The 13,795-nt window shown below is 39.7% G+C and overlaps 1 long non-coding RNA gene across 2 annotated transcripts in view; it reads left to right on the top strand.

The window, feature by feature from the left end:
• Nucleotides 1-13,795, top strand: part of LOC124524257 (uncharacterized) — a 163,962-nt gene that overhangs the window by 99,353 nt on the left and 50,814 nt on the right. For both annotated transcript variants that reach the window (XR_006965187.1, XR_006965186.1), the window contains exon 2: nt 2,918-3,044. This is a non-coding gene — a long non-coding RNA (uncharacterized LOC124524257). The remainder of the gene's footprint in view (nt 1-2,917; nt 3,045-13,795) is intronic.

Genomic DNA, 13,795 nt, shown 5'->3' with positions numbered 1-13,795 from the left:
GAATCAAAGAACTTACTAGCTATTGTAGATAAGGTTGCTATAAACATAAGGGAGCATGTATCCCTTGGAATTAGTGTTTTTGTATTTTGGGGTAAATACCCAGTAGTGCAACTGCTGGCTCATAGGGTAGTTCTATTGTTAACTTTTTAATGAAACTCCACACTGTTTTTCCAGAATGGCAGCACCAGTTTGCATTCCAAGTGTCCATCAATAGATGAATGGATAAAGACATGGTGTGTGTATGTGTGTATATAAAATGGAATACTATCCAGTTATAAAAAGGAATGAAACATTGCCATTTGCAGTGACATGGATGGAGCTAGAAATTACAATGCTAAGTGAAATAAGTCATTCACTTTCGAATGTCCCCTCTCTGTAAAGAGAGATTTCCTGTTATTCTTCCTTTCTAATCTTACTCTAATAAACTTTTACCTGCTGCTAAGAAAGAAAGAAAGAAAGAAAGAAAGAAAGAAAGAAAGAGAAAGAAAGAAATCAGTCAGAGAAAGACAAATACCATAGGATTTCACTCATATGTGGAATTTAAAAAGCAAAACAAATGAGCAAAGGAAAAAAGAGAGACAAATTAAGAAGCAGGCTCTTTTTTTTTTTTATTAGTTTTCTTTATTTTTGAGAGGCAGAGAGAGACAGAGTGTGAGCAGGGAAGGGGCAGAGAGAGACGGAGACACATAATCAGAAGCAGGCTCCAGGCTCTAAGCTGTCAGCACAGAGCCCGGTGCGGGGCTGAACTCAACGAACCGTAAGAGCATGACCTGAGCTGAAGTCGGATGCTCAACTGACTGAGCCACCCAGGGGCTGGAAACAGACTCTTAATAAAAGAGAACAAACTGATGGTTACCAGAAGGGAGGTAGGTGGGGGGGATGGGTGAAATAGGTGATGGGGGTTAAGGAGTCCACTTGTGATGAGCACCAGGTGATGTATAGAAATGTTGAATCATTATATCATACACCTGAAACTATTACAACACTGTATATTAACTGTACGGGAATTAAAATAAAAAAAAGAAAAACAAAAACAACAAAGAACTTACTAGCTGTGTGTCACCTCAAACAAAGTATCCTCTTGCCATGACTCAGTTTCCTCATCTTCATAAGATAATGATTCCTATATGATTTTCACAGTTCCCGGAAGCATTAGCTGCAATGTAAGTACTATGCCCTGTGTACTAAATGGCTTATGGTGGGCACTCAATAAATGATTGCCTTTCTCTCTCTTCTGCCCTGTGATCCAGGCTGCTTGTTATATCACTATTTACAAGGTCTAACCCCCAGTCCAGGAACTTATGTAACCTGGTGGACACATGGAAGTTGTAGAGAGACGTTTTGATAAAGCAGAAAACGTACGGAGTCACGACAGTGCCAGTTCTCCATGTGGTTCTCCTGCAGGTCCCCTTCCCTCTCTCGAAGCCTCAGTTATCTTACTGTAAAGTGGGGGCTGGGACTACACTATCCCTCTCGTATATTCTATACCCAGTATTTTCCCTGGAAGCCACAGGGTCTAAGGAGATGGCTGGATGTGAGAGGTCTTCATTCTGATTTCATCCTACCCAAACCATTACTGCAGTCCCATCGCTACACTCTATCAACATTAGAGCCCACTATTTAAATTTAATTTTTTTGTTAGCATTTTAATATTGAATTTAACACACCTCACATAAAATTAGGGTCTTACTGGCTTTAAGATTCAAAGATAAGTAAATTAGTTTGTTTCCTAAAATCTATTTTTGTCCTAAAAGGATACTGCAAATATTGCCCACAAGAAACTCCCAGCTGGGGTACCTGGGTGGCTCAGTCCATTAAGCATCCAACGCTTGGTTCTGGCTCAGGTCATGAGCTCATGGTTTGGGAATTCGAGCCCTGCATCAGGCTCTCTGCCGACAGCACAGAGATTCTCTGTCTCCGTCTCTCCGCTCCTTCCCCACTCATGCTCTTTCTCTCAATATAATAAATAAACATTACAAAGAAAAGAAAAGAAACTCTCAGCTCTCATTGTGGTGGAGCCCCTGGAATATCTCGCTCCTGTTAGAAAAGATGGGCATATCATATGGCATCAGTAAGGAGACAGGAGCAAAGGTGCTGATGAACAAATTGTCCTGAGTTCTTTCTGCTTCCGTCCGCCATCTTCCACTTCGCGCCTGTGTCCATGTCCAGGGAGAGCTGAGGCTCAGGTGGAATGGGGAGGTGCAGTGCGGGATGGTTGGACAAGTCGAGTTTTATCCACTCACACGGCAAAACAGTGAATGCCACACCTGCTGCCTCCGCCTTCTTGTCCACTTTTTACACACTCCTGGGTGTGAAACAGTTTGGCCCACAGCTGACAAGAAGCGCACTTCCTGACTTAAGGAGAGCTTCTGAGGGATAGCTGTTTCCTTTTCTTTTATAGAGAAAATGACAAATACATATAAATGAGCATCTTAGGGCGCAAGACACACACTAAATTTCATCAGTATTCATGACATGTGCTTCATTCTCTCCACAACTGACATCTGTTAAAAACGAGATTTGGGAGTGCTATCCTGGTTCCAGTAATTCTGTAACATGGATTCTGCGGTGATGCTTTATTGATTTCTCCCACTTTTGTCACCCTGAATTTACAACTACTGTAGATAACTTTCAGCCCTGCGGAATCTCCTTCTACAGAGACGGTAACACTGTCTATTCAATGAAATGCATTATGTAAGAGGCCAAATCACTTAGTTGTTGAGAACAGCCTCAATTTCATTTGTATGTCGAGATAGCTCTATTTTAAATCTCATTAGGTAAATTTCTAAAACGGTGATTAAACTGTAGCCAGCCAAGGGAAAACTAGAAATAAATTAGAAGTGTCACTGATTTGAGAACTCTAGTTCTTTCCTGCGTGCCTACAGAAATTAAGGAGCGTCTCTTTTCTGGGTTACAGGCTTTGGTGAGAAATCCGGAAGAAAGAATGTGTGAAGGAAAAAGATGACAACTATGCATGGCAAACAAAATCCGAAGATTATTACAGTGAAAGCAAGAGGAAGTCAGAAGAATACCTACTAGTAAAGGTAGGTGGACACCTGTAAATGCTGAACTCTGATGCTGAACAGGAAAGTGGGTTTCTACACGTATGTGTGTGAGTGTACAGAGACTTACCAAGTGGGGATAGGATAGGATAGGATAGGATAGGATAGGATAGGATAGGATAGGATACATAATATGATCTACCATCAAAATATCTGTGTTCTAGAAATGAGGAAGAAAATTAGTAAATACAGTTAATTCCTTACTCTCAAATAAAAGCTAGCTGCCCAAAAGTTGAAAAATAGACTTACCTTTTACAAAGGGGTTCTCTTTTCAGAAAGCAAAACAAACAAAAGCCAAAATAACCAATGTACTAACTAACTGTGCTGTGCCGTTGACACATTTCCTACAATATATTTCCAGTATTTTATACACACAGTTGTAAAGTTATTATCTTTTTGTTCTCAGTTGAACACTGACCGGCTTAAGTCCAGAGGACAATTGAGCAAGCTAATAGTTGATTATTTTTATACATGCAGTGATTTTCATCCTCAGCTTTCTTGTAGTACAGGTGTGCTCTGTACCTTTAGTGTTAGTCCTTTGGGTCTTTCCCCTATTTTCCATGGCTTTTTACAATAAAATAAGAGGGAAATTGAAATATTTCAGTGGCAGCCCAAACTGGAAACCAAACTGCCAGGCTCATGGGCAGTGCTAGCCTATGATGTCTCAGGATGTTTCTACATTAGGTGATCTCAGAAATCCATATTTGACACAGTCCATATTTGATTTGAGGGAGATTGATGTATAACGTGAAAAGTATGAGTTGTATCCAAGCAGAGTGTACAACAGTTAAGGACAGCATTTACACAGTCTCTCAAAATGCTTCCTTGAGTGAAATAAACAGGTGGATTGCAATTTCCACGCACCAACCCGGCTGGAGAGGACTATCCTTGAGCAGTCAAAGACATGGACCCAAGATTCTTGGTCTTCCACTGACCACTTCTATGACTGTGGTCAAAATGGCTCATCTTCCTTTGCCTCCGTTTTCTTGGGTAGATGAGGATACGTGGATGAAATGAGTTAATATTATACAAAGCACTTGGGAGAATGGTGAGCACATAGAAAGTGCTCAATAATTAGTGGCTGATTTTATCCTTGAGTAAAGTGTCCTTCAGAGATGGAAATCTCTGTTGTTTTCTGTGGAGCAGAGAGGTAGAGGAGCCTAAAGGGTGCAGAGGAAGTGAAGGCGGATATGTCTCACCCTGGGCGCGTATGCACCGTCCACGCTGCTATCTTGGGAACCCACGGGCACTAGGAAGGATAAAAGAAAGCTACAGGGGGCTCAGTGTGTCTCTCAAACTCGTAGTCACTTAGGTGCTTCGGGAACAATTGGAGAATATAAACTTAAGTGGTGTAGGATCTTAAATTACAAAGCAGGTCATCTCAGACTCTTGGCTGCAATCTGTAAGGCACGGTGTGATCCGGCCCTAGCCGGATTTATCTCCAGCCTCTCCCACTTGCATTCTGGCCTCACTCATACCTTGTTCCTGACCCTTTCAATCACAACAGATCCCTTGCACACACTACCCGTGAGCCTTTGCACACACTACCCAGTGCAGCCTGTGTACTCTCCCTCCCTGCACCTGACTCCTTTGCACTTTCCTTTCTGTCTCAGACCTGTCTACTAAGGAGAACCACCGCCCGCCCCCCATGACACTGTCTTCCAAAAATATCACTGTTACATTTGTTGTCATTCTCATCAACACTAACTTTGAGGGTCTTTTTGTCCATATCCTTGCAACAAGGGGCATTCAAAAATTTTCTCATCCTTGCCAGTCTGACAGGCGATGAGCTTGGCTATTTAAAGTAGGTATAAGTGGGGTGCCTGGGTGGCTCAATGGGTTAAGCGTCTGACTTCGGCTCAGGTCATGATCTCACAGTTTGTGAGTTTGAGCCCTGCATCGGGCTCTGTGCTGACAGCTCAGAGCCTGGAACCTGCTTTGGATTCTGTGTAACACCCTCTCTCTGCCCCTCCCCCACTCGTGCTCTGTCTCACTCTGTCTCTCAAAAATAAATAAATGTTAAAAAAATTTTTTTTAATTTTTAAAAGAAAATAAAGTAGGTATAAGAAAGGACATACAGATAGGCAATGAGGGCAGAAGTTAATCATTCATTAACTTGTCATCAGAGCCTGTTTCCTTTAGGGCACTCATTCTTAATGGGAATTATTTTCTTTATTTGCTTCCTCAGTTATTTGTCCTACCTTTCTTACTGGTCTGTAGGTCCTGTGAGGCTGGGATGATGTTTTCACAATAATATTCTGGGATACTGGTCCAGCAACTGCTGTATCTGATGTACTTGAAAAACATTCTGGGAGTGAAAAAATGAATGAGAAGGGCAGGGTCCCTGATCTCAGGAGCACAGGTGTTGTAATTGAGACAGATGATCGCTTTACAGGACTAGAGATTCAGAATTAGAGCAAGGAGATAATCAATGGGTCTCACAAAAAAATTTGACTCATGGAGGCAGGAGAAAGATTCTAAACATTAACTGCACAGCACAAATAAGGACCAACTTAAATGGATATAGGCTGTAGTGCCAGGCAGGGTGTTTCCCTTCAGTTGCTGGATTGTGTGGGGGGGGTTCGAGGGTAGGGCTCAGGGCAGTGATCGGTTGCCCAACACTACGGAGAAAATTTTGTATTTTAATATTAAGTGCAGCTACACGTATGCATTGCTACTGAATGTCAGCCCTGATTATAGTATACCTTATTTAAATAACCAAGTGCACCTGTCAAACTGGCAAGAATGAAAGAAGTTCTAAATACCCCTTGTGGGAAAGACATGGACAGAAAGGCTCTCATGATCACTGTCGATGAGACTGTCAACAGTGGCCATATTTTTGGAAGCTAACTTGGCAGTGTTTGTCAAAATGTTAAGTGCACATTCGCACTGACCAGATAATAGAACTTTTAAGAGTTTGTCTTCCAGACAAACTGGTCTGAATACAAAACACTGTATGCACAAGTACGTTCGCCCTAGCGCTGTTTTAATAGCAAAAATATGGCAGCAGTTTATGTGTCTACTAATAGAAGAGTAGTAAATAAGTGGTGGTATTTCCATCCAATAGGACAAGGTAGCCCCTGAAATGTATTAACTGAAAGGGGAAAAGCTCCTGAAATTGTGTATATTGTGATCATGTCTGTCAAAAGCGAATGAACACAACTTAAGTGTCCATCAGCAGATGAATGGATAAACAAAATTTGGTCTTCTATGGAATATTCTTCCGCCATAAAAAGGAATGAAGTTCTGATACATGCTACAATATGCATAAATCTTGAAAACAGGGGTGCCTGAGTGGCTCAGTCGGTTAAGTGTCCAACTCTTGATTTTGGTTCAGGTCATGATCTCACGGTTCGTGAGTTCGAGCCCCATGTTGGGCTTTGTGCTGATAGCGCAGAGCCTGCTTGGGATTCTCTCCCTCTCCCTCTCTCTGCCCCTCCCCCACTCACATTCTTTCTCTCAAACTAAATAAACATTAAAAAAGGGGAAAAAAAGCAAAAAAAAACGTGAAAACATTACAATAAGTGGCACAAAAGGACAAACACTGTATGATTCAACTTATATGAATTATCTGGACTAGGCAAATTCATAGAACAAGTAGAGATTACCAGGAGTTGGGACAAGGGAGGAATGGGGCATTAATGATTAATGGGATTAACGGGATTACTGTTTGGAGTGATGAAAAAGTCTTGGAAGTAGATAGTGGTGATGGTTGCACAACATTGTGAATGAAATTAACGCCAACGAATTGTACATTTAAAAATGATGAAAATGGCAGATTTATGTCATATCTATTTTATCAGAATTTTTTAAAACTTGAGAGAAAAAGTAAATGAGCAGACAAAAAATAAAAGCAGGCCCACACACACGTGTGCCCACAGGTACCATATAGTCTGGAAAGTTACCTTCAGATTGTTGACAGTGATTGTCTAACAGATGGAATGAGGGGCAGAACAGGAGAGAAGAAAATTTTATCCCCTATCCTTGTATATTTTTTGCATTTTTCACAGTAAGCATAGATTTTAACATTTTTTCAATTGAAGGGTTTTTTTTTAAAAAAGTCATCCTGACCTGTGGTAAAACCCTAGAGTTGGTACCATTTTCCAGTTTACAACCAAAAACAATCCTGAAAGGTCTGTTTCCAGTTGAATGTGCTCACATATAACATCCCTGTGTGTGCAACGTTTAACCTGGAGTGAGAATTTAATTACAGTTTAGGGGCGCCTGGGTGGCGCAGTCGATTAAGCGTCCGACTTCAGCCAGGTCACGATCTCGCGGTCCGTGAGTTCGAGCCCCGCGTCGGGCTCTGGGCTGATGGCTCAGAGCCTGGAGCCTGTTTCCGATTCTGTGTCTCCCTCTCTCTCTGCCCCTCGCCCGTTCATGCTCTGTCTCTCTCTGTCCCAAAAATAAATAAACGCTGAAAAAAAAATTTAATTACAGTTTAAAACAAGAAATAGTTTTCCTTTTCTAAATTAAACTACATATTGTGGAAAACAGGCTCTCGATATAGAAAGAACTTGATCTTATCCCTCCCTCAAAGAAGACCAACTCCTCTATCTAGTAATTTCCTGCAAAGGAAACTGCTTCTATTCGTAGTTTTACATCCCCTTTGTTGGTAAAGCATCTAAGGCATGTTGGCTATAAAATAATGAGACTTAATATCAGAACACCCAGAAGTTTTTATGCATAATAAGAGATTTTTTTAACCATAATAAAATTCCGTGAAAATAGCATTTGAATGGGTCATCCATTTTGCAAAATGTGTAAACCCTATAACGTAGTCACAGGTTCATATAAGTAAAGAGAATATATGGAAGGGCATGTACTTCATGTTGGAAACCCCAAGGAGATGATCTCATGAATGGTGTCAGATGAGTGGAGATTACTTACTTCTTTATATGCCTGTGCCATGTTTAATTGTTACAATTAAGGGCTTTTTAATAGCTTTATTAAGGCAGAACTGACCAGCAATTAAACTGCACATATTTAAAGAGTAAAATTTGAGGAGTGCCTGATGGCTCAGTCAGTAGAGCATGGGGGTCATGAGTTCAAGCTCCAGGTTGAGTGCGGAGTTTACTTTAGAAAAAAAATAAATTAAAACAGAGTGTCAAATTTGAGGAAAACACGTTGTAACTCTGTGAGGAGGGAGATGCTAACTAAACTTACCCTGGTAATAATTTCACAACCTGTGTATGTCCAGTCATTATGCTGTCCACCTTAAATTTACACAGAGCTGTATGTCAGTTATGTCTCAAGGAAACAAAAAAAGGCAAAGAGAAGGATGAGGGGGAAGATGAAACTGGCAAAATATTTTCAAATATAATTAAGAAAGAGGATCCTCTGAGAACTCTTAAGTGTCTTGCTTTTTGTTGCATGTTTGGCACTGCTTAGGCAGTAAAATAAAGCAGCAGCTCAGAGCTGAGAAGCCAAAAAATAAAAAATAAGAAAATAAAGTGGGCAGCCTGATACGTTTTGGCCTATGTTTATACTCATGAAGCCATCACCATAATCAAGTTAATGAAAACATCCATCATTCTTCAGTCTTCTCATGCACCTTTGTAATCTGCCCTTCCTGCCCTATCCCACTCCTCTCTTACCCCAGGCAACCACTGATCTTGTTTCTATCACTGTGTATTAGTTTGCATTTCCTACAATTTTATATGAATGAAATCCTACACTACAAATTGTTTTGTCTGGCATCTTTCACTCAGCATAATTATTTTGAGATTCATCCATGCTGTACTGTGTATGATGTTCCATTCCTTTATATTGTTGAGTTGGATTCCATTACCTGAATAACCTCCATTTGTTGAGTTATTCACCACTGATGGGCGTTTGAGTTATTTCCAGTTTTTCACTATTACAAATAACGCTACCACGCATATTCATGTATGAGTCTTTATGTGGATATAGGCTTTCAGCTCTCTTGGGTAAATATCTAGGAGTAGAATGGCCGGATCCTATGGTAGGTATATGTCAGCTTTTTGAGAAATTGTCACACTGTTTTCTTAAGTGGTTGTACCAGTTTACATTCCTACCTGCCCTGAAAGAGAGTTCCAGTTCCTTCACCTTCTTATCAGTAGATGGTATGACCAGTCTTTTTCCATTTCATCCATTCTGATAGGTATGTAGTAATAACTCGTTGTGGTTTTAACTTGCTTTTCCCTAAAGACGACTGATGCCGAATATCTTTTCACATTCTAACTTGCCATCTGTATATGTTCTCAGTGAACTGATTCAATATTTTGTGCATTTTTTAAAAGTCGGTGTTCTGTTTTGTTTTTTAAGTTTCATTTATTTAAGTGATCTCTACACTCAACATGGGGCTTGAACTCACAATCCCAAGATCAAGAGTCAGATGTTCTACTGACTGAGCCAGCCAGGCACCCCAGGTGTTTTGTTTTCTTTTGAATTTGAGAGTTCTTTATATATTCTGGATGCAAGTCCTTTCTCAGATGTCTGCTTTGCAAATATTTTCTCCCAGTGTCTACCTTGTTTTCTCTTTTTCTCAATGGTGTCTTTTGAAGAGGAGAGGTTTTTTTGATGTGTTTAATTTGGGTTTTTTTTGTTTTTAAAAAAAAATTTTTTTTTAATGTTTATTTCTTTTTCAGAGAGAGAGAGAGACAGAGCGTGAGTAGGGGAGGGGCAGGGAGAGAGGGAGACAGAATCTGAAGCAGGCTCTAGGCTCTGTGCTGTCAGCACAGAGCCCAATTCGGGGCTCGAACTGACAGAATGAGATCGGGACCTGAGCCAAAGTTGGACAGTCAACCGACTGTGCCACCCAGGCGCCCCTTGATGTGTTTAATTTGTTTTAATTTGAATTATTACGGTGAGGGACATCTAAGGATATTTGTCAGCCCTCACAATTTTTACATTTAGATACCCACCCTACACGATATCAAGCATATTAAAACTCACATGTATCCCACATTGAAGATAATCTTTTACTCTCTTCCCTTTTTAAAGGCTTTTTAATTCATTTTGAAAATATTTATTACAAGAAACTCATTTAGTTTCTTACTGGCTATAATTCTTCAGGATTCATCATGTATCCTTGATGATTCATGTCAAGTAAAAAATGTAACTTGAAATTACTTTAAAACATAATGTAATTTAATATAAGCTACACTTTATCAACTAACAAAGTTTGACAATACATTAATTTTTGTAGATATTAATTTAAGTATTTATTACTTTAATTTGGGTAGTTTTCTTTTTCATATTTAGAAGCCAGTAAGTTTGTTTGCTTATTTTTTAGCTCTGGAATATATGTAGCTTCTACAATTTGAAAAAAAACAGTCTGGTTAAAGTACGTTTAAGGAAAAATATAATAATTAATAAATTCAAAAGAAAACAAATAACTTAAGCATGTTCTCAAGCATGTAATAGGCAATCATTAGGTGTGAGTAACCGGGTTTGAAAGAGATACCTGGAGACTGACTGGCATTCATAACACTAAATGTTAAGGGGCTCCTGGGTGGCTCAGTCGGTTAAAAGCGTCGACTTCAGCTCAGGTCATGATCTCGCGGTCCGAGAGTTCGAGCCTGCGTCGGGCTCCATGCTGACAGCTCAGAGCCTGGAGCCTGTTTCAGATTCTGTGTCTCCCTCTCTCTCTGACCCTCCCCCGTTCATGCTCTGTCTCTCTCTGTCTCAAAAATAAATAAATCTTAAAAAAGAAATTTAGAACACTAAATGTTGAGGAATTTGATGTGTTTCTGCTGGTACTCAAATTTCCTGCTGAAGTTTGGTTAAAACAAAGAAACAAACAGACTCTCTTTTGGCTCCGAAGTCTCACAAAATGATGGTTCTTATTTTTTAAATTTTCTTATTTTTAAAAATGTTTTTATTTCAAAATTATTGCATGATTTATGTAAAGATAGTCAAACAGGAAACGTATTTTATGATGTTGAATATTAAAGGCTCTCACTTCCATTCTTCAAAGTTAACTGTTAAACATTTTCTTTAATTAAAATAAATAGAAAACAGATGCAAGTTCTTTTATTCCCTTCAAAGCAAGAAATAACTTTAAAATCATCAAAGATATATACAAATATAGGAATATCTAAATGTCAAATGAATGATAGAGATTAAAATATGTGTCCTTCGTATGGAAGTCTGCTTGAAAACCATTTAAAAATGTTAAACGATCATTAGGAAAATGCAAATCAAATCCCATAATAAGATACCACTTCATCCATTAGAATGGCTATTATATATGTATTTTTAAAAAGTACTGGTAAGGCTGTGGATAAATTGGAATCCTGTGCATTGGTGGGAATGTGAAATGGTGCAGTCACTGTGGGAAACAGTATGGCCATTCTTCAAAAAAAATTGAACTAGAATTAGAGTGCCTGGGTAGCTCAGTTGGTTAAGCATCCGACTTTGATTTGGGCTCAGGTCATGATCTCATGGTTTGTGAATTCGAGCCCTGCACTTGACATGCTCTCACTCCTCCTCGCTCTGCCCCTCCCCTGCTCACGCTTCCCCTCGCTCTTTCTCTCAAAATAAATAAACGTTAAAGAAATTTTTTGAAATAAAAAATGTTAAGCTAGAATTACCATATGATCCAGCAGTCCACCTCTGAGTGCATACCTAAAAGCATTGTAAGCGGAGACTTCTTTTTTTTTTTTTAATTTTTTTTTAACGTTTATTTATTTTTGAGACAAAGAGAAAGAGAGCATGAACGGGGGAGGGTCAGAGGGAGGGAGACACAGAATCTGAAACAGGCTCCAGGCTCTGAGCTGTCAGCACAGAGCCCGACGCGGGGCTCGAAATCACGGACCATGAGATCATGACCTGAGCCGAAGTCAGCCGCTTAACCGACTGAGCCACCCAGGCGCCCCTGTAAGTGGAGACTTCTTGAACAGATACTTGTACACCAATATTCATAGCATTACTCACAACCGCCAATGGTAGAAACAAGCCAAGCATCCATTGACAGGTGAATTGATAAACAGAATGTGGTCTATACATACCATGGAATACTATTCAGCCTTAAAAAGGAAGAACATTCTGGCACATGGTACAATATGGAAGAACCTTGAGGACTTTATGCCGAGTGAAACAAGCCAGACACGGTAGGACAAATATTGTATGATTCCGTTTATGTGAGGTTCCCAGACTAGTCAAATTCATAGAGACAGAGGTGGAATAGTGGTTGCCACGGGCTGGGGGGGAGGGGAAAATGAGGAGTCACTGCCTCATGGCTACAGAGTGGCATTTGGGGATGACGAAAATGTTCTGGAGAAGGATGGTGATGATGATTGTCCAACAATATAAATGTACTTACTGCCATAAAACCCTACACTTAAAAATGGCTAGAATGGTAACTTTCATCTCACATGTGTTTTACCACAACTTTGAAATAACATTAAGAGGAAAAATTTCCGAATGTTTCCAAATAAAAAAAAAAAAGCTAAATTACCACCCTAATGCACTTCAGCGATAGCCAAAATTTCCTAATGGTCTCATGGCCCAAAATGAAAGAGCAATATTTTCAAAGGGAAAAAAAATTATTTTCCTTTTAAGTGATCCTTTAAATGATACTTCTGACTTTAGTAGTGCCGCTTCAGAAAGAAATTACCAGCCACCTCACAGGCATTCTTTAAAGACTTTACACATATTAACTCATTTAATCTTCAACAGAGCCAGGAAAGACTGTTATTTCCATTTCAGAGATGAGAAAGGACGTGGAGAACAGAGAGGTTATGTAACATGCCCAAGGTTACACAGTTGGTGAGAGGTAAAGCTGGCTGTCAAGCCCTGGAAAGATGGTTCTAGAGCCCACAGTGCTCTGAGCCACTACATTTTCCCATCTAGTAGTATCAGGGGAGCTGTCTATATACTGGGGGAGCGTGCCTAGAATTTCTACCGGGTGGTTATACCTGGAAAGCTTAAGAGTATTGATACTCTTTTAGCTTTTCTTCAGTAAAAGCTTGTGCCTTGAAATATGTAAATAATTTATCTCCAGCTGGAAATTATTCTTCAACATTTGCCTGGCTTTTTAGTAATGCCAATCTTGAAGGAGGTGCAAGAAAATGCTATACACAAAAATGTAAGTTTTCTAAGCTTTATCAAGGAAAAAGCTCTGGAAAGACTATCTCCATATTGAAAGAAGATTCTTATATTCTTTCTTTCATCCTAAGATTCATGCCTCCCACAACCTTACATTAATTTAAAAAATAATCATGTTTATGTTCAAACAAATTTAGGAAATGGTGAATTACAAAGAGTTAGAATTTCTTTACTGTGGGACTTCTTAGGGATTAACATACTAATAAACATTGTGTTGGGACTCCTGTATGGCTCAGTGGGTTAAGCATCTGACTCAGCTCAGGTCATAATCTCACAGTTCATGAGTTCGAGCCCCACATCGGGCTGTTTGCTTACAGCTCAGAGACTGGAGTCTGCTCCGGATTCTGTCTCCCTCTCTCTCTGCCCCTCCCCCACTCACCCTCTTGTCTTTCTCTCTCAAAAATAAATAAACATTAACAAATTTTTTTAATATTGTGAATTGCCAAGAAAGGGAAATCATATGTATTATGTTAAATAATATATTAGTATATGTTATATAATATACAGTTGTTTCCCAGGGTTCTTTTACCACTACTGCTCCCATGGAAGAGCATGAGCGGTTGAGTGCTTCCTGGAACACTTTGGGGAATCTGGGACATAACTAGGGATTTTCCAAATCTACCACCAGGGGGCACTCCCCTCCCATTTATATTCTGACA

The sequence above is a fragment of the Lynx rufus genome, unplaced genomic scaffold (assembly GCF_022079265.1).
Source record: "Lynx rufus isolate CCGP_SWC_20201006 ecotype Redwood Valley unplaced genomic scaffold, mLynRuf1.p SCAF_4, whole genome shotgun sequence".
Lineage (NCBI taxonomy): Eukaryota > Metazoa > Chordata > Mammalia > Carnivora > Felidae > Lynx > Lynx rufus.
Note: the sequence above shows the minus strand (reverse complement) of the source record. Positions and strands in the feature narration are given on the sequence as shown.